This window comes from Pistacia vera, unplaced genomic scaffold, assembly GCF_008641045.1.
Source record: "Pistacia vera cultivar Batoury unplaced genomic scaffold, PisVer_v2 Contig896, whole genome shotgun sequence".
In the NCBI taxonomy this organism is placed as follows: Eukaryota; Viridiplantae; Streptophyta; class Magnoliopsida; order Sapindales; family Anacardiaceae; genus Pistacia; species Pistacia vera.
The window spans coordinates 207,879-228,113 of NW_022196774.1; the positions used below are offsets into that span (position 1 = coordinate 207,879).

General features: G+C 32.0%; 1 pseudogene; it reads right to left on the reverse strand.

Moving 5' to 3' along the window:
• Positions 1 to 1,247: 1,247 nt before the first annotated feature.
• Positions 1,248 to 18,754, reverse strand: LOC116119554 (annotated as a pseudogene).
• Positions 18,755 to 20,235: the final 1,481 nt, after the last annotated feature.

The window sequence follows — 20,235 nt, forward strand, 5'->3', positions numbered from 1 at the left end:
CAAAGGCATAAAATTAGTCAGGCCTCGCCAAACAGAGATTTATGCCCTGTTTCTCGCCGAAGTCTCAACTAAAGTGGAACACGATACTCTTCCATATTAATTCTAACATCCTGGCATTAATCCCAGCGTGAGCGAATTGGAAGGCAGTGGAGAGATCTTGATATCGGCTCTGGTTTAGATATGAGTTCCGATCATACGTATATGTGAAACACACAAAGAGGTAGGATGAAGACTGAAGTTTCCCTGAAGTTCACTAGTTTGTTGCTTGATCAACATTTGAAGGTTCAGGGACTTGGTCAACTATGCCAGTAGGGAAATTTCCAGCTGTTGTGAGTCTTTTAACCTCCTCCAACACTGTTGCCACTTCCTTGCTGAATTTACACCGTTGACTGCAATTAAACAAGCATCCATTGCGTCTTTCCTTGTGGGTCTCCATACTTGTTTGCAGTGACTTCAGTCGAAGCAGAAATGCTTCAACCTCTTCAAGCCACTGTTTCACTTGAGTTTTTGGAGGCTTCCCAACTTTCTCTGCAGCTGCAAGTTGTTGATTGATGTTGTCTTTGAGATCAGTCAGAGTCTTCGTCTCCTTTTCTAAATCTTTTAGATTTGATTGGAAACGAACTGTGTTTCTGATATTATAATAGATGGAGCAACAAGGACAAAGGGAACAACAACAATAGCGTACAACTTCTGTCGCTAGAACAACCACCGCTTCCATGGCAGAAATTTGGTGAACAATAGATCACAAGTTTTAGTTTTAAAGGTAAGAAACAGAAGCAGTGAATGCAAGTATTAGTAGCATATCTATATAGATCATCGTCATATCAGGAAACAAGTGTAAGGAGGAAATTTCTTGTTGGACTTCAATCATTCGACAATTAAGCTACAATGTCTCTGTTCGATTATGTCTAAACAGACTGGTACTCTCACATGCCGAGGAATATCCTTCATTATAAAATTCTGTGTGGTGATGATATGCTCCATTTTTAATTTCTTGAGAATGACAACCCCAGAACACAAACAAAGAAGAAGAGAAAATTTCAATGGCAATCCTTTTTTAACTTTAGACTTGTGCATGTAAGTCAGTCTTGATGATAAGGATGTAGACTTTTTGGAACAAGAGAAACCAATAACTGGCTCTCAACCCTATGAATGTAGACTTAGAAAACTATAATTTTGCTTTTGGCCTCTGTATGGCAAAAATTTTGTCTGATGATATTTATTCAAGTGTGGTAGGGTAGGTAAATACAATACCATTGTCAAAATGTTAATCAAACATACAACTCATTATGAAATGCAACACAAATGTCAATATCAGCTTCTTTGATGATGTCAAGAAACTGAGCTAAATTGTGTCATTCTTCCGTATTAGATCATTCCACCATTCTAAGCCTCCTCTCTAATTTCCTGTATAGTTAGTGCACTGCTGACCGAGATAGGCAACTTTGTCAGCTTGGGGCAGTTGCTCACATCAATCTTTTCCAGAACTGGCCAAGCTATTGCTCTTGAACAAATATTTCTCAAATTTCTCAAATCCCTCAATTCTATGACTCTTAGCTTTGAAAGCATCGCACATGATACATTGCCAATGAAAATACTTTTCATCTTCCCACAGTCACTAATTCTGATTTCTTCAAGGTTCTGGACCTCTTGAATCAAAGCAAAGGACACAAGGTTCCTCAGTCTTGGACAATCCACCACTTCTATTGTTCTTAATCTGTGAAGGCATCCTTTTCTAGGAGTCATTCCTGCCAAAATGCTTCCGAAATTTCTTAAACGCATAAGGGTCAAACTCTCCAAATTCGGAAGCATACTTCTCAGGACATTCTCCCCACTTATCAGCCTTATGATGGAACTGCAACTTGATATGGTGAGCGACTTTAAACCTGGCAGGCCACACAAACTTCTCCTTGCAACTAATTCAGATACCGTACTTTTGCCACCGCAATTTACCAGGACCAGGGCACTTGAATTCCACAGCAATCCGTCAAGATCTCTTCCCATGAGGTCGACTCCTCTTAGAACGACTCTTTTCTCATCATGTTGAGTGGGTAGATAGATTGAATCGCTGCTCCTTGGACCAATGCATATGTTAAACTTTCTCAATCTTCTCAGCCACTGAGCATCAAAGGCAAAATTATCGAATGAGTCTAGCTGCAAGTGAAGAACTGATAGCTGTATGGAATGTTATAATAATGTACGTGAGGTCATACGACAATATTAAATTGTAATATTATAATAATTAAGTAATATTATATTTAACTATAATGTAATATTATAATAATTAAATTTGTAATTATTTAATTAAGTATTGTACTAATGTTTATAATAGATCTTAAATAATTAAGTAATTATATTATAAATTTATAATGTAATGTTAAATAATTAAAATTCTAATTATTTAATTAAGATTGTGTAAATTACAATGTGTAATATAATGTCATAATCAATTAAGTAATCATTAATATGTAAGTTATAATTAATTATGTGATCATACTATAATGTAATGTTATAATGAATTAAGTAATCATACTATAATCTATAATTAATATTATAATTAATTAAATTTCTAATCATTTAATTAATACATTAATGTTATAGTAGAATGTTATAATTGATTAAGTAATCATACTAAATCTGTAATGTAATGTTATAATAATTCAATTTTTAATCATTTAATAAGTAATGTAATAATGTAGTAAATTGTAATGTTTATAATGTAATGTTATAAATTTATAACTAATTAAGTAATCATTAACTATGTGATGCATAATTAATTAAGTGATCATAATATATGTAATGTAATAATGTTATAATTAATTACGTAATAATTTAATTAAATAATCATTGTTTACAATGTAAATTCGGTTAATAAAGTATCGTACTATAAATTTAAATAATGTAATATGTTATAATTAATTAAATTTCTAATCATTTAATTAAGTATGTGAATGTTATGTAGTAAATTACTAGGTTTATAAATAAATGTCATAATCAATTAAGTAATCATTTAATTATGTAATATTATATTAATTTATGATCATACTATAATAGTTAATGTAATATTATAAGAATTAAGTAATCATATATATAACTATAATTTAATTGTAATTAATTAAATTCTAATCATTTAATTAATATATATGTTTTAATAGAATGTTATAATTGATTAAGTAATCAATACTATGAATTTATAATGTAATGTTATAATTAATTAATTTTTTAATCATTTAATTAAGTAATGTAATAATGTAGTAAATTATAATGTTAATGTAATGTTATAAATTATAACTAATCAAGTAATCATTTAACTATGCAATGCTATAATTAATTAACTGATCCTAAATAATGTAATGGATAATGTTATAATTAATTAAGAATTATTAACTATAAGTAATGTTTAATTAATAAATTTCTAATCATTTAATTAAGTAATCATTTTTTAATGTAATGTTATAATTATGTTTATAATATAATGGCATAATCAATTAAAATCATCTAATTATGTAATGTTAAATAATTAGTAATCATACTATAATGAAATGTATAATGAATTAAATAATCATACTATAACTTAATATAATATATAATTAATTTGTTTATATAAATATTATAATAATTAAGTAATCATTTAATTTAATGTAATTTACAATTAATTAAGCAATCGTACTATAAGTTTTATATAATGTTATAATTAATTAAATTTCTAATCATTAATAAATATTGTGCTAATGTTTTGTAGTAAATTAGTAATCTAATGTTATAAATAATACTAATCAATTAAGTAATCATTTAATTATATAATATTATAATTGATTATGTGATCACCTTATATGTAATGTTATAATGAATTAAGTAATCATATATAAATCTTTAATGTAATTATATTAATTAAATTTTTTAATCATTTAATTAAGTGTTGTACTGAGTTTTATAATGAAATATTATAATTAATAAGTAATTATACTATAATCTATAATTTAATGCTACAATTAATTAAATTTCTAATTTTAATTAAGTAATATACTAGATGTTATAAATCAATAATAAGTAGTAATCAATTAATGTAAACTATAATTAATTATACTACTAAATCAATTAAGTAATGTTATAAAATTATAATTAATTAAGTAATCATTTAACATAAAGTAATGTTATAATAATTAAGTATGATATTAACTAGTATTAAATTTATACTTTTATCAATTTACATATATAATAATTAATTGCTAATTTATTATAGATAACTTAGAACTAATAATTGAAGTAAATAAAAATATATTATTATTCAATCAAATATATTATTTTATTAAAAATAATTCTTTTAAACATTAAACACTTTAATTGGATCCTAATTTCAATTATACACTTAATTAATCAAAACTTTATATATATATTATAATATATAAAGTTTTTAATTGTGTAGTTTATATAATAAGTATAATTGTATATTTATTAATAAGGTTATTCTAAAAATTTAACCTTTTTTTCATTTTAAATTTTTTATATGCAAAATGATAGAAACCCCCATTATTCACAAAATATTTCTGCAACCCAAGTTCCAAAATAGGTTCAAAAAATCGGTTTCCAACAGGTTCTAAACCAGGTACCGCATGGTTCCAAGCAGGTTCCAAACGGGTATTGTTTTAGGTTCTTTTCCAGGTTGGTTCCGATTCCGGTTCCTCACACATAAAAACCGGAACCGAAAATGCACAGTGTCGATTCCAATAAAATGAAATCGGAACCTATCTGCACAGTGTGGTTTCGGGTAGGTTTGGTTTCGGTTCGGTTCTACCCGCAGGTTCTGATTTTACACGCTACCCATGCTTACCTAGAGTACTCTTTTGAAGAGGCAAAGGTCTCTGAGCAATAAGGCAAACTTGGTCTTAAAACGTAAGAGTCTTTGTAAAGCCACATAGTCATCCTTTGTAGAAAAATGAATACACACACAATAATTAACAACTCGCTCAAGTAGAGGTATGATACACCAGTTGGTTTGAGCATTTCCTCGTTCACATCTTTCTAATCGTTTCGCTTCCTCATTCACATCTTCCACGCATTCGCCACATGGTCTGATCACTTTAACTGCCTCTTCTTCCATGCATTCGCAACATGTTCTTGAATAATTAACTGCCTCTTCTTTAGAAACACCATGCTGCTTCTTATATCATTCAACAGTTGAGGTAAAGGCAATACCTCTCTAGATAGATCTAACTATACAAATTCATATTTGGGAAGTGATTTTTGCCTCACCTAATTGATCTTCACCGAATTCATATTTGGCATTTGAGAAACTGCCCTGTGTTACTTACCTAGCACGCATGTTTCACAAAAGTTCAAAGGTGTTATATTGTCTCTACCAATAGTCCCTGTTTGACCTAAGATGTTTAGGCTTTTGACTCATTTGTCCTAACCTCAATGCCATTTTGTGTCACACTTATATGATGAAATTAGTGCACTATTGTTCTTATCGCAGTAACAGTTTCCACACAAAATATACAAACCATTTCTTTTTAGACCTCTTAGCACTATGTTGTTATTCCTGTATACATTGATGAAACCATTCTACCCTATAACAACAACAAGCTTCATCTAAGTTTCTAGGATATTAGGTTTTTTTAGTTCAAGAATGAACCTAACTTAGACAACATTATCAGTTATCATCTTCTAGTTTTAAGGTTATGTACCTATCTCTAAACTTACAAGCATTATTGCTCCCCATAAAGACAACTCATGTTCGTCATCTCTAAACTCTTGAAACCACTCCTATTTGGGCTCATATGGAAGGAACAACCTGAATCTAGGACCCACTTTTGGATCTGGTTTGACTTAGACATTGTGAGGACATTCGAGACAATAATGATATCATTAGTGGAAGCTACATATCTCAGTGTTTCCTGTTTTTGCTTTTTATCCACTCAAAACAAATTTTCTTTAAATGTCCAGTTTATTGCAGTGAAAACGCTTTCTGGTCTCCCCTCTTGTTTTACCAAAACCCTTCATTTTCTTATTCTTTGAGCCATTACGACAATGCATCCATTTACAGATTGACCTAAGTCTGATCTACCCTTCACAAAAAAATTATTTCCATTTCTCTTTAGACCCTAATTCTAACTTCCGAGCTTAATCTAGTAATTATCAGGTCAAGAATAGGCACAGTACTAGTATATTGAAGTGCATTTTGACAACTTGGTACTCATCCATTAAGGAATTAAGTAGGATCATAGCTAAGCTAGTGTCCCTAATTCTTGGTCTGTTCCTTTTAGAATAAAAGTCATCTTAAAAAATTCGTCTAGATATCTTAAAGACTTAAAAGTTATCTATTTTGTAAGAAAACAATGCACCCTTTAGAAAACTAGGTTTGGAGTAGACTGTGATAAATAAAGTGTTTTGAGGTAACCACAAGGTGAGAGGTGTATCCAGCCATCTACCTTCCAGCATGTTGTCAGACAGGTCATCATGATAAGGTTGTGCGCTTCCTCATCAACTTCAGTCTTTTTCTTCAATTTTTCCTCTGGCCACTTGGTATCAATCTTTTCAAAGCAATTGCAACTTTGTTATGGGACAACAATGCTTTCATCTTCTTTTTCCAACATTGAAGTCGATTTTCCCATCATATTGGGAAATCTCCATTGTGTGGTACTCATGGTGTAGCGTTTGGGAATTGATGCGGTATTTGAATGAAATACGGACACTAGATTATCTAGGAATAGACAGATTAAGAATCCCCAAAAACAGATTTTGACGAAACCCAGATTTTCAATAGAACCACTAAATCGAAGAAATCTTGACTCACATTCAAGATCTAAAATCCTTAAGTATAAGGAACATAGAGATCAAGAAACCCTAATTTTCTACGAAGCCTAGATTCCAAGAAAATCAATTTGATCGACACGAAACCTTAGAAATAAGGCTCTGATACCACTGTTTGATCTTTAACAGAAACCTGCTTTAAACCATCAATCAAACACAAAGATCAAACAAGCAACCACAAAGAATCAGAACATCATATATACCATGGTTCACCTATTCAAGAATGAATAGGCTAAACTCCACGTTGGCTCCACAATTGATGGGGCTCTTTGCACTAATTGATCACAAATCCAGTTACAAACACAATCAAGATTCACTCACTCCTCACTTTGTTCAAACTCCTCAGTAAATCTAAGCAGAACTGCAATCTCCCTAGGAGAAAAATCTTGGTATCCCTAGCCGAGAGTAAACAAACCCTCAATGAGTCATTTACAAAGAAATCCTCACTAATTACTGCATATTTTACAGAGAAATATAACAAAGAACCTTAGCTCTAACAATGTCAAAAGTCATATATAGAGAAGAAAGAAAGTGTTTTTTGTGATCTATTGACCAAACCCAATTTAGACTGCTTTTATATGGCTGGATGTGTGGCTTAATAAAAAGCGTTGGATCAGCTTTAGATCAATGGCTTAGATCTTGGAGGTTGACCAATGTGGCAACGTTTGGATAAGTGCAATAGCTTGAAGCAAAAGACGTACCGTTTTGCTTCACCATCAAAACCTACAAAAGTGCAAGCGAGTGCATAGGCATATTAGAGGGCACAAGTCCATTAGAGGGAGGTAATGGTACATTAGAAGGTATGAAGGACTGACTTGGAAAATTCACACCTGTATTTACATCTCATACAGAAGTAGTTTTGTTCTGGGATGCTGAGAACATATCGTGGTTCCCTTGACCAATTCCTTGTTTGGAAACTACAAAAGTTGTACCAAGCTGATCATGTAAACTATTGTAAGCAGTATGTTGTCGTTCAAGTCTCATTTCATGTTTATGAAGCAAAAATTGAGCTACCTGTAGCGTTATTTTACTACTATTAGATGTAAGATTAGCAACCACAACATCATACTTTGCTCCCAAACCATCCAAAATGTACAGCAACAGCTCCTCATCACTTATATTCACTCCACTAGCAATTAGTTCATCTCCAAATCCTTCATTTTTAGTACATATTCACTAATACTACTTGACTCTTTCTTAGTGCTTTGTAACAAGTTTCTTAGATGTAATGGTCTGGCTTTAGACACTGATTGAAAATGTAATTCCAAAATATTCCAAATTTCATAAGCTGTATTGCATTTGGCTACATGTCTAAAGTCTAAACATAGACCCAGAGATAGTAGAAAATAGCCAACTGACCAAGAATTGATCAAATTTCTTCCAAATAAAATAGTTAGGGCATGGTTTCTTTATCGTTTCCCCTGATTCATCTAACTTCTCAATTAGAAACATTGAAGGACATACTTTCTCTCTTGTAACAAAACTGTCCAGTCCATGCAAAGTCAGAGCGGGCAGAATCTGCGATCTCCAGAATGTATAATTTTTTTTTTCTAACAACTTAATCAAGATTGAAGGTAAGGTGGGAGTTGTAGTGGTACAGTTCGTAAAGATAGAGTCCATCTCTCCTAAGATTGAGGATGAATTAGCTAAATCAAAGTTTGGATTCACCATAGACGCTTGTCTAGGGCTCTGATAGCATGAAGAGATTTGTGAATCGAAGAAGAAGAAAGAAAAACTCAAGAGAAAGACGAAAGCAAGAAGAGAGCAAGTGGAGTAAGCTATTGTAAATAATTCTGTTTTCTGTACTTGAATGACTAATTGAAAACAAAACAGAATGGCTCTTTTATATTAGCCATTTAGTGAAAAACGGAGCGTTTATGACTATACTAAGCGCAGTGTTTAAGACTATACTTAAGCTGCATAAGCTGCATATTACTTAAGCCAAGTAGCCAACAACACTTTGCATAACAGGCTGAGAGGAATTCCTGGACTTTATATATGTCTCTGTGCGCAAATAAATATTGCACCTGTCGAAGTTAGAATGTGAGCTAGTGTGAAATTTGTATTTCAAAGATTTGCTATATGTAATATGAAATGGCTGTGTATTTGATATCTAATCTGTACGTATCGGGGTTTGATACTTCGGCATACAAAAATTGAGAGAATTAATATAATTCAATCCTGGTTAAAGACATAATTTTGACTCCTATTAACTCCACGAACATATACACCGAATTAGTGGATATAAAGCTACTTAAGGGTGAGCGGTTTCGGGTACCCAGCCTTTTTCGGGAGAATCAGAACAGGAACTGCACAGTGCAAGTTCTAAAAAAAAGGAACCAGAACCGGAACCAGAACCACAAGTGAGGGTTCTTAAATTCAAGGAGCCGGAACCTAAAATGCAGGATCCGGTTCCTTTCCCGGGTAGCCTATAAAAAATCAATTACCCCCTTATTAGTTTAAAAAATGACAAAAATACCTTAAAAGTTTACAAATACACCTCTAACAAATTTTGATTACTCATTCATTTGTGTCTAATGTAACTCATTAATCCTCTAATCTCTAAGAATTCCTCAATCAAAACCAAAATACAAACAATTATTCATCACAATTCACATCAAATAACTTCACCAAAATCATTCAAACAAACAACAATATAGAAAGTTCGAAACTGTCACCAACTTCTTTGATTCTCCCACTACTAAATACTAATGTAGTAAATTTAATGTTATAAATTATTAATGTTTATAATGTAATATAGTAATGTTGTTATTAATTAAGTAATTATTTAATTATAATATAATGTTATAATTAATTAAGTAATCATACTATATATTTATAATATAATGTTATAATTAATTAAATTTCTAATTATTTAATTAAATATTGTACTAATGTTTATAATGTAATGTTACAATTAATTAATTTTTTTAACCATTTAATTAAGTAATGTACTAATGACTAATGTAGTAAATTAATAATTTTTATAATGTAAGTTATAAATTTATAATTAATTAAGTAATCATTTAACTGTGTAATGTTATACATAATTAGGTGATCATACTATAATGTATTATTATAATTGATTAAGTAATTATTTAACAATAATGTAATGTTATAATAAATTAAATTTCTAATCATTTAATTAATTACTAATGTTTAATGTTTATAATATAATGTCATAATTAATTAAGTAATCATTTAATTATGTAATGTTATAATTAATTAAGTGATCATACTACAATATAAATTGTAATATTATAATTAATTAAGTAATATACTATTTAACTATAATGTAATATTATAATTAATTAAATTTGTAATTATTTAATTAAGTATTGTACTAATGTTTATAATAGAATCTTATAATTAATTAAGTAATTATATTATAAATTTATAATGTAATGTTATAATTAATTAAAATTCTAATTATTTAATTAAGTATTGTGTAAATTACTAATGTGTATAATATAATGTCATAATCAATTAAGTAATCATTTAATTATGTAATGTTATAATTAATTATGTGATCATACTATAATGTAATGTTATAATGAATTAAGTAATCATACTATAAATCTATAATTTAATATTATAATTAATTAAATTTCTAATCATTTAATTAATACATTAATGTTTATAGTAGAATGTTATAATTGATTAAGTAATCATACTATAAATCTGTAATGTAATGTTATAATTAATTCAATTTTTAATCATTTAATTAAGTAATGTAATAATGTAGTAAATTGCTAATGTTTATAATGTAATGTTATAAATTTATAACTAATTAAGTAATCATTTAACTATGTGATGCAATAATTAATTAAGTGATCATAATATAATGTAATGTAATAATGTTATAATTAATTACGTAATAATTTAATTAAATAATCATTTGTTTACAATGTAATATTACGATTAATAAAGTAATCGTACTATAAATTTATAATATAATGTTAATATGTTATAATTAATTAAATTTCTAATCATTTAATTAAGTATTGTGCTAATGTTTATGTAGTAAATTACTAATGTTTATAATATAATGTCATAATCAATTAAGTAATCATTTAATTATGTAATATTATATTAATTATATGATCATACTATAATAGTATAATGTAATATTATAATGAATTAAGTAATCATACTATAAATCTATAATTTAATATTGTAATTAATTAAATTTCTAATCATTTAATTAATATACTAATGTTTATAATAGAATGTTATAATTGATTAAGTAATCATACTATGAATTTATAATGTAATGTTATAATTAATTAATTTTTTAATCATTTAATTAAGTAATGTAATAATGTAGTAAATTACTAATGTTTATAATGTAATGTTATAAATTTATAACTAATCAAGTAATCATTTAACTATGCAATGCTATAATTAATTAACTGATCATAATATAATGTAATGTGATAATGTTATAATTTAATTAAGTAATTATTTAACTATAATGTAATGTTTAATTAATTAAATTTCTAATCATTTAATTAAGTAATCATTTTTTTATAATGTAATGTTATAATTAATGTTTATAATATAATGTCATAATCAATTAAATAATCATCTAATTATGTAATGTTATAATTAATTATGTAATCATACTATAATGAAATGTTATAATGAATTAAATAATCATACTATAATCTTTAATATAATATTATAATTAATTTGTTTATAATAAAATATTATAATTAATTAAGTAATCATTTAATTATAATGTAATGTTACAATTAATTAAGCAATCGTACTATAAGTTTATAATATAATGTTATAATTAATTAAATTTCTAATCATTTAATTAAATATTGTGCTAATGTTTATGTAGTAAATTAGTAATTACTAATGTTTATAATATAATATCATAATCAATTAAGTAATCATTTAATTATATAATATTATAATTGATTATGTGATCACATTATAATGTAATGTTATAATGAATTAAGTAATCATAATATAAATCTTTAATGTAATATTATAATTAATTAAATTTTTAATCATTTAATTAAGTGTTGTACTGATGTTTATAATGAAATATTATAATTAATTAAGTAATTATACTATAAATCTATAATTTAATGCTACAATTAATTAAATTTCTAATTATTTAATTAAGTAATATACTAGATGTTATAAATCAATTAATTAAGTAGTAATCAATTAATGTAATACTATAATTAATTATACTATAAATCAATTAAGTAATGTTATAAAATTATAATTAATTAAGTAATCATTTAACTATAACGTAATGTTATAATTAATTAAGTATGATATTTAACTAGTAATTAAATTTATTATCTTTATCAATTTATCATATATAATTAATTAATTGCTAATTTATTATAGATATACTTAGAACTTAATAATTGAAGTAAATAACTAAATATATTATTATTCAATCAAATATATTATTTTATTAAAAAATAATTCTTTTAATAACATTAAAACACTTTTAATTGGATCCTAATTTCAATTATACACTTAATTAATCAAAACTTTAATATATTATATTATAATATATTAAAGTTTTTAATATTGTGTAGTTTATATATAATAAGTATAATTGTATATTTATTTAATAAGGTTATTCTAAAAATTTAACCTTTTTTCTATTTTAAATTTTTTTATATGCAAAATGATAGAAACCCCCCATTATTCACAAATATTTCATTGCAACCCAAGTTCCAAAATAGGTTCAAAAAATCGGTTCCAAACAGGTTCTAAACCAGGTACCCGCTATAGGTTCCAAGCAGGTTCCAAATCGGGTATCTGTTTTAGGTTCTTTTTCCAGGTTCTGGTTCCGATTCCGGTTCCTCCACACATAAAAACCGGAACCGAAACTGCACAGTGTCGATTCCAATAAAATGAAATCGGAACCTATCTGCACAGTGCTGGTTTCGGGTAGGTTCTGGTTTCGGTTCCGGTTCTACCCGCAGGTTCTGATTTTACCCGCTACCCATGCTTACCCCTAGAGCTACTCTTTTGAAGAGGCAAAGGGTCTCTGAGCAATAAGGCAAACTTGGTCTTTAAACGTAAGAGTCTTTGTAAAGCCATCATAGTCATCCTTTGTAGAAAACATGAATTACACACAAATAATTAACAACTCGCTCAAGTAGAGGTATTGATACACCAGTTGGTTTGAGCATTTCCTCAGTCACATCTTTCTAATCGTTCGCTTCCTCATTCACATCTTTCCACGCATTCGCAACATGTTCCTGAATCACTTTAACTGCCTCTTCTTCCATGCATTCGCAACATGTTCTTGAATCACTTTAACTGCCTCTTCTTTAGAAACACCATGCTGCTTCTTATATCATTCAACAGTTGAGGTAAAGGCAATACCTCTCTAGATAGATCTAACTATACAAATTCATATTTGGGAAGTGATTTTTAGCCTCACCTAATTGATCTTCACCGAATTCATATTTGGCATTTGAGAAACTGCCCCTGTGTTACTTACCTAGCACGCATGTTTCACAAAAGTTCAAAGGTGTTATATTGTCTCTACCAAATAGTCCCTGTTGACCTAAGATGTTTAGGCCTTTTTGACTCATTTGTCCTAACCTCAAATGCCATTTTTGTGTCACACTTAATTATGATGAAATTAGTGCACTATTGTTCTTATCGCAGTAACAGTTTCCACACAAAATATACAAACCATTTCTTTTTAGACCTCTTAGCACTATGTTGTTATTCCTGTATACATTGATGAAACCATTTCTACCCTATAACAACAACAAGCTTCATCTAAAGTTCCTAGGCATATTAGGTTTCTTTTTAGTTCAAGAATGAACCTAACCTTAGACAACATTATCAGTTTATCATCTTCTAGTTTTAAGGTTATGTTACCTATTCCTCTAACCTTACAAGCATTATTGCTCCCCATAAAGACAATCTCATGTTCGTCATCTCTAAACTCTTGAAACCACTCCCTATTTGGGCTCATATGGAAGGAACAACCTGAATCTAGGACCCACTTTTGGATCTGGTTTGACTTAGACATTGTGAGGACATCTGAGACAATAATGATATCATTAGTGGAAGCTACATTACTCTCAGTGTTTCCCTGTTTTTGCTTTTTATCCACTCAAAACAAATTTTCTTTAAATGTCCAGTCTTATTGCAGTGAAAACGCTTTCTGGTCTCCCCTCTTGTTTTACCAAAACCCTTCCCCATTTTCTTATTCTTTGAGCCATTACGACAATGCATACCATTTACAGATTGACCTAAGTCTGATCTACCCTTCACAAAAAAATTATTTCCATTTCTCTTTTAGACCCTTAATTCTAACTTCCTAGCCTTTAATCTAGTAATTATCAGGTCAAGACTAGGCACAGTACTAGTATATTGAAGTGCATTTTTGACAACTTGGTACTCATCAATTAAGGAATTAAGTAGGATCATAGCTAAGCTAGTGTCCCCTAATTCTTGGTCTGTTCCTTTTAGAATAAAAGTCATCTTAAAAAATTCGTCTAGATTATCTTTTAAAGACTTAAAAGTTATCTATTTTGTAAGAAAACAATGCACCCTTTAAGAAAACTAGGTTTGGAGTAGACTGTGATAAATAAAGTGTTTTGAGTTTACCCCACAAGGTGAGAGGTGTATCCATGCCATCTACCTTCCTCAGCATGTTGTCAGACAGGTTCATCATGATAAGGTTGTGCGCTTCCTCATCAACTTCAGTCTTTTTCTTCAATTTTTCCTCTGGCCACTTGGTAACATCCTTTTCCAAAGCAATTGCAACTTTGTTATGGGACAACAATGCTTTCATCTTCTTTTTCCAACCATTGAAGTCGATTTTCCCATCATATTGGGAAATCTCCATTCGTGTGGTACTCATGGTGTAGCGTTTGGGAATTGATGCGGTATTTGAATGAAATACGGACACTAGATTATCTAGGAATAGACAGATTAAAGAATCCCCAAAAACAGATTTTGACGAAACCCTAGATTTTCAATAGAACCACTAAATCGAAGAAATCTTGACTCACATTCAAGATCTAATAATCCTTAAGTACTAAGGAACATAGAGATCAAGAAACCCCTAATTTTCTACGAAGCCTAGATTCCAAGAAAATCAATTTGATCGACACGAAACCTTAGAAATTAAGGCTCTGATACCACTGTTATGATTCTTTAATCAGAAACCTGCTTTAAACCTAATCAATCAAACACAAAGATCAAACCAAGCAACCACAAAGAAATCAGACACATAATATACCATGGTTCACCTATTCAAGAATGAATAGGCTACATCCACGTTGGGCTCCACAATTGATGGGGCTCTTTGCACTAATTGATTCCACAAATCCAGTTACAAACACAATCAAGATTCACTCACTCCTCACTTTGTTCAAACTCCCTCAGTAAATCTAAGCAGAACTGCAATCTTCACCCTAGGAGAAACTCTATCTTGGTATCCCTAGCCCGAGAGTAAACAAACCCTCAATGAGTCATTTACAAAGAAATCCTCACTTAATTACTGCATATTTTACAGAGAAATATAACAAAGAACCTTAGCTCTAACAATGTCAAAAGTCATATATAGGAGAAAGAAAGAAAGTGTTTTTTGTGATCTATTGACCAAACCCAATTTTAGACTGCTTTTATATGGCTGGATGTGTGGCTTAATAACAAGCGTTGGATCAGCTTTAGACTCAATGGCTTAGATCTTGGATGGTTGACCAATGTGGCACCGTTTGGATAAGTGCAATAGCTGAAGCAAAAGACGTCACCGTTTCTTGCTTCACCATCAACACCTACAAAAGTGCTTCCGAAATTTCTTAAACGCGTAAGGGTCAAACTCTCCAAATTCAGAAGCATACTTCTCAGGACATTCTCCCAACTTATCAGCCTTATGATGGAACTACAACTTGATATGGTAAGCGACTTTAAACCTGGCAGGCCACACAAACTTTTCCCTGCAAATAATTCAGATAGCATACTTTTGCCGCCACAATTTTCCAGGACCAGGGCACTTGAATTCCACGGCAATCCATCAAGGCCACTTCCCATGACGTCGACTCCTCTTAGAACGACTCTTTTCTCATCATGTTGAGTGGGTAGATTGTTTGAATCGCTGCTCCTTGGACCAATGCATATGTGAAACTTTCTCAGTCTTCTCAGCCACTGAGCATCAAAGGAAAAATTATCGAATGAGTCTAGCTGTAAGCGGAGCACTGATAGCTACTCCCACAAAAATATCTCTTTCAATCCTGCTCTCCCTTCTGCATTACTGTTAGGAGCCCCCTTGTATGCACTGAAAGACATGTCCAAGGCCTCAAGACTAGATAATCCTGATATAGCCCCATCTTGGATGATTTCTATGAGAGCCTGACAAGTTCAATTCTCTCAGACTACTCAGGTTCCCCATTTCTCGTGGTAGTTCTCTCAGTTGAGTACCGAAGAGATCTAGCTCTTGGAGTTTATAAAGAGCTCCAAGTGAGGGCAAATTTTCCAGAGAATAACAGTTGCTCAAAAGAAGAGCTCGAAGCTCCACTAGGTGAATCAAAGGTGGCAATGAAGTTATGAAAGTGCTGCTTAGATTCAGAACTCTCAGTGCTTTAGCTTCGGAAAAAGAAATTATCAGGAATTCGTGTAATGGGATTTCCTTGGAGGAGCAACACAGTCAGTTCAGAGCAGCCCATTAATTGAGTAGGCAATTTTGTGATCTTTCTGTGCATAAATGAAATCCTTATGAAAGATTTCTCAAACTTTTGGGGCATTTCATGCAACGAAACACTGGATTGACAGAAAAATCTATTCTCCTTGGATATCCATACAGCTACATCCCTCACCATAGTATGCATCCTCACAGTTCCAATGCATCCACCCTGTTCTAACAAGCAAGAATCCTTCAATTTTTCAATAAATGCAATGCCATTATTAAAAGATTCCTTCCGAGTTTGGTTATCATCAATCAATCCATCAGCAATCCAGCATTTTATTAGTTCAGATGTCTCTACGGAAAAGTTTTATGGGCATAAAGAACAATGTAAAAAGGACCATTGAAGAACCTTACTTGGCAAGGTGCTGTAACTCCACTTTAATTGCTGATAGACATCCTTCCCAATGCTCCTAAAATGACCTATTGAACGCTACAACTCGCTGAGTGCATTCATCCAGAGCTCTTTCATTGTTTTGTTCCTCATGGACTTCCCCACAGTTATGATGGCTAATGGCAAACCACAACATTTCCTAGCAATTGCTCCTGCCAAGGGATTTATGTCCTCTATCTGGACCACATTTCCTGTACTTTCTGCAAACAAATTCCAAGCTGCTTCTTCATTCAAAACATTCATCTTCACTTCTTTATTCGTCATCATGTGCGTACACATGTCAAGAGAACGAGTTGTCAGTAGGATCTTACAGTTACAATTAAATTGGTCATGTGGAATTCCCACAATGTCTAAATCAATTTTCTCCCAAACATCATCTAGAATAAGGAGAAACTTCTTCTTCATCCTTAATCTTTCAAACAATCTTCCAGCCCTTTGCTCTACGGTCTCTTCCGCATCCAATTCTAACCTCAATCTCTCAGCAATCTGAGATTTAATCTTTCTCAAATCCAGGTCCCTGGGGACTATGACCCAGATAACAATATTGAAGGATTCCTTCAGCACTGATGAGGCCTCCAGCTTGTTGTTCAAGTTACCCACCAGTGTACTCTTCCCCACTCCTCCCATACCCCAGACAGCAATTCTCTTGATCCCATCATCATGTAAGTATCTCTCAAGATGCTCTAACATTTCTTCAACCACTGGCTGACCACAAAGAGATGGTCCTCCTCTCCTCTGAACGGCTGGTATAGGAGATTTCTTATCAGTTGTCACATGCTGAAAATTGCATGTGTCTATCAGTTGCTTCAACTTATCTCTCTTCTTCGCCACATTTCTACCCAGTTGATGGCGCAAATGTATATTGCAGCCCTTTGCTCTATGGTCTCTTCTGCATCCTATTCTGACCTCAATCTCTCAGCAATCTGAGATTGAATCTTTCTCAAATCTAGGTCCCTGGGGACTGTGACCCAGATAACAATATTGAAGGTTTCCTTCAGGGCTGATGAGGCCTCTAGCTTGTTGTTCAAGTTACTTACAAGTGTACTCTGAACAGCTGGTATAGGAGATTTCTTATCAGTCACCACATGCTGAAAATTGCATGTGTCTATCAGTTGCTTCACCTTATCTCTCTTCTTTGCCACATTTCTACCTAGTTGATGGCACAAATGTATATTGCAGCCCAGGCCGCAAACCTTGGACTGCAATTCTGTCACTCTCCTTCAGGATTTGTTACCCATCGCTTTGAATCTCCTGAACCTTTCTAAGCCACTCCTTAGCTTGTGCTATAGGACACTTCCCTTCTGATTCAGCTATTCTAATATCTTCTTCAATCTCATTCTTTCGGGCAATGAGTGTTCAAATGAGTGATATTTTGCTTGAAGCATTATTTTTGGATTAAACTGGAGCTGAGTTCTGGCGGCAAAAGTAAAATGTTGAAGTTTAAAACTGGTCTGGAGCAGTTCACATAGCTGACCTTGGGGCATGCTGAAGTGATGTATTTTTGTGAATTTAGCATGTATTCAGGTTGCCAACTTTGTATCTAATTAATGTGATGTAATCAGAGTTGCTAAAGATGAGTGGTTTGGATGTCATTTTGGACTAAAATATGTTTTATGGTTAGGTGCAATAGTGTCTGTCATGTATATATGTCTGCTGTAATTTTCAGATTAATGGAATGCAATATTTCAGCTCTTTTCCTTTCTTGTTTTTCACCCTTTTCTCTCCCGTAAGACCACATTCATGCTCATAAAACCAACAAGTGGTATCAGAGCTCCATCTTGATCTTAAGGGGCCTACAAAACCTCCATCCTTGCTCACTCTCTGTCAGTCCTTACCTCACCAAAGACAGACTTCATGGCAACAAGTTTAGCCTTACTCTTGCCTCCAACCTTCAATGGGGAACAGTACCATATGTGGGCTGTGAAGATGAAGGCTTACTTGAGAGGTCAGAGTCTATGGCAGTATGTTGAAGAGGAGAAACAACCACCACAGTTGGGACCAAACCCAACCCTGAACCAGTTAAGACTCCATGAAGAGGAGACTGCAAAAGCTCCAAGAGCCCTGTCCCATTTACATGCTGCAATCACCGATCAAGTTTTCACAAGGATAATGGCTTGTGAGACAGCAAAGCAAGCTTGAGACAAGCTTAAGGAAGAATTTGGAGGAAGCACCCAAACCAGAAACATGCAAGTCTTGAACCTAAGGAGAGAGTTTGAGACATTGAAAATGCAAGAGGCTGAAGTTGTTAAAGAGTATGTAGATAGATTAATGAATGTGGTTAACAAGATAAGGTTGTTAGGGGAAGAGATAAGTGATAAAAGAATTGTTGAAAAGGTGTTAGTGAGCCTACCCGAAAGGTTTGAAGCAAAGATTTCTTCTTTGGAGGATTCCAAAGACTTGTCTCAAATCACTTTAACCGAACTTGTTCATGCTCTTCAAGCCCAAGAGCAAAGAAGAAAATTGAGGCAAGAAGACAGTAGTGAAGCTGCATTGTTTGTCCAGCAGAAGAGCAAGCCAACTCAAGGAGAAAACAAGAAGTTTGGAGGAGAGAAAAGAGGAAAGGAGAGAGCAAACAAGCAGTGGAACAAACCAGCAGGTTTCAGGGTTTTTGCACCATGTTCCCACTGCAAAAAGAAGAACCATGCTGAGTACAAGTGCTGGTTCAGACCAAATGTTCAATGCAGGGCATGCAAGCAGCTTGGCCACATTGAAAAGGTCTGCAAAAACAAACAACAGCAACCTGCACAGCAAGCACAGACTGCTGAAGATTTACAGCAGAATTCTGAATCTGAGCAGCTCTTTGTGGCATCCTGCTATGCTGTTCAGTTCAATGCTGGAACTTGGTTGATTGATAGTGGATGTACAAACCACATGACGCCTGATCTAGAGAATTTTGTGCAGTTGGATCAAGCATACCAGTCAAGTGTAAAGGTGGGAAATGGAGAACTTGTGAAAGTTAAAGGCAGGGGAGATGTGGCTGTGCAAACCATGACAGGTACAAAGATCATTTATAATGTATTATTTGTTCCTGAAATCAACCAGAATCTGCTTAGTGTAGGACAAATGCTTGAAAGAAATTACATTCTGCATTTTGAAAATAAAACCTGCATTATATTAGATGATGAGAGAAAGGAGTTGATGCATGTGAAAATGGCTGGGAAAAGCTTCCCGGTTGAACTTAAAAAACCAGAGTTTCATGCTATGTCAGTAAACTTAGATGATACAAACCTATGGCATAAAAGATATGGTCATTACCATTATGCTGGACTTAAGCTAATGAAGCTTAAAGGGATGGTACAAACCTTACCCGAAATAGAAGAGAAAGAGAGCCTATGTA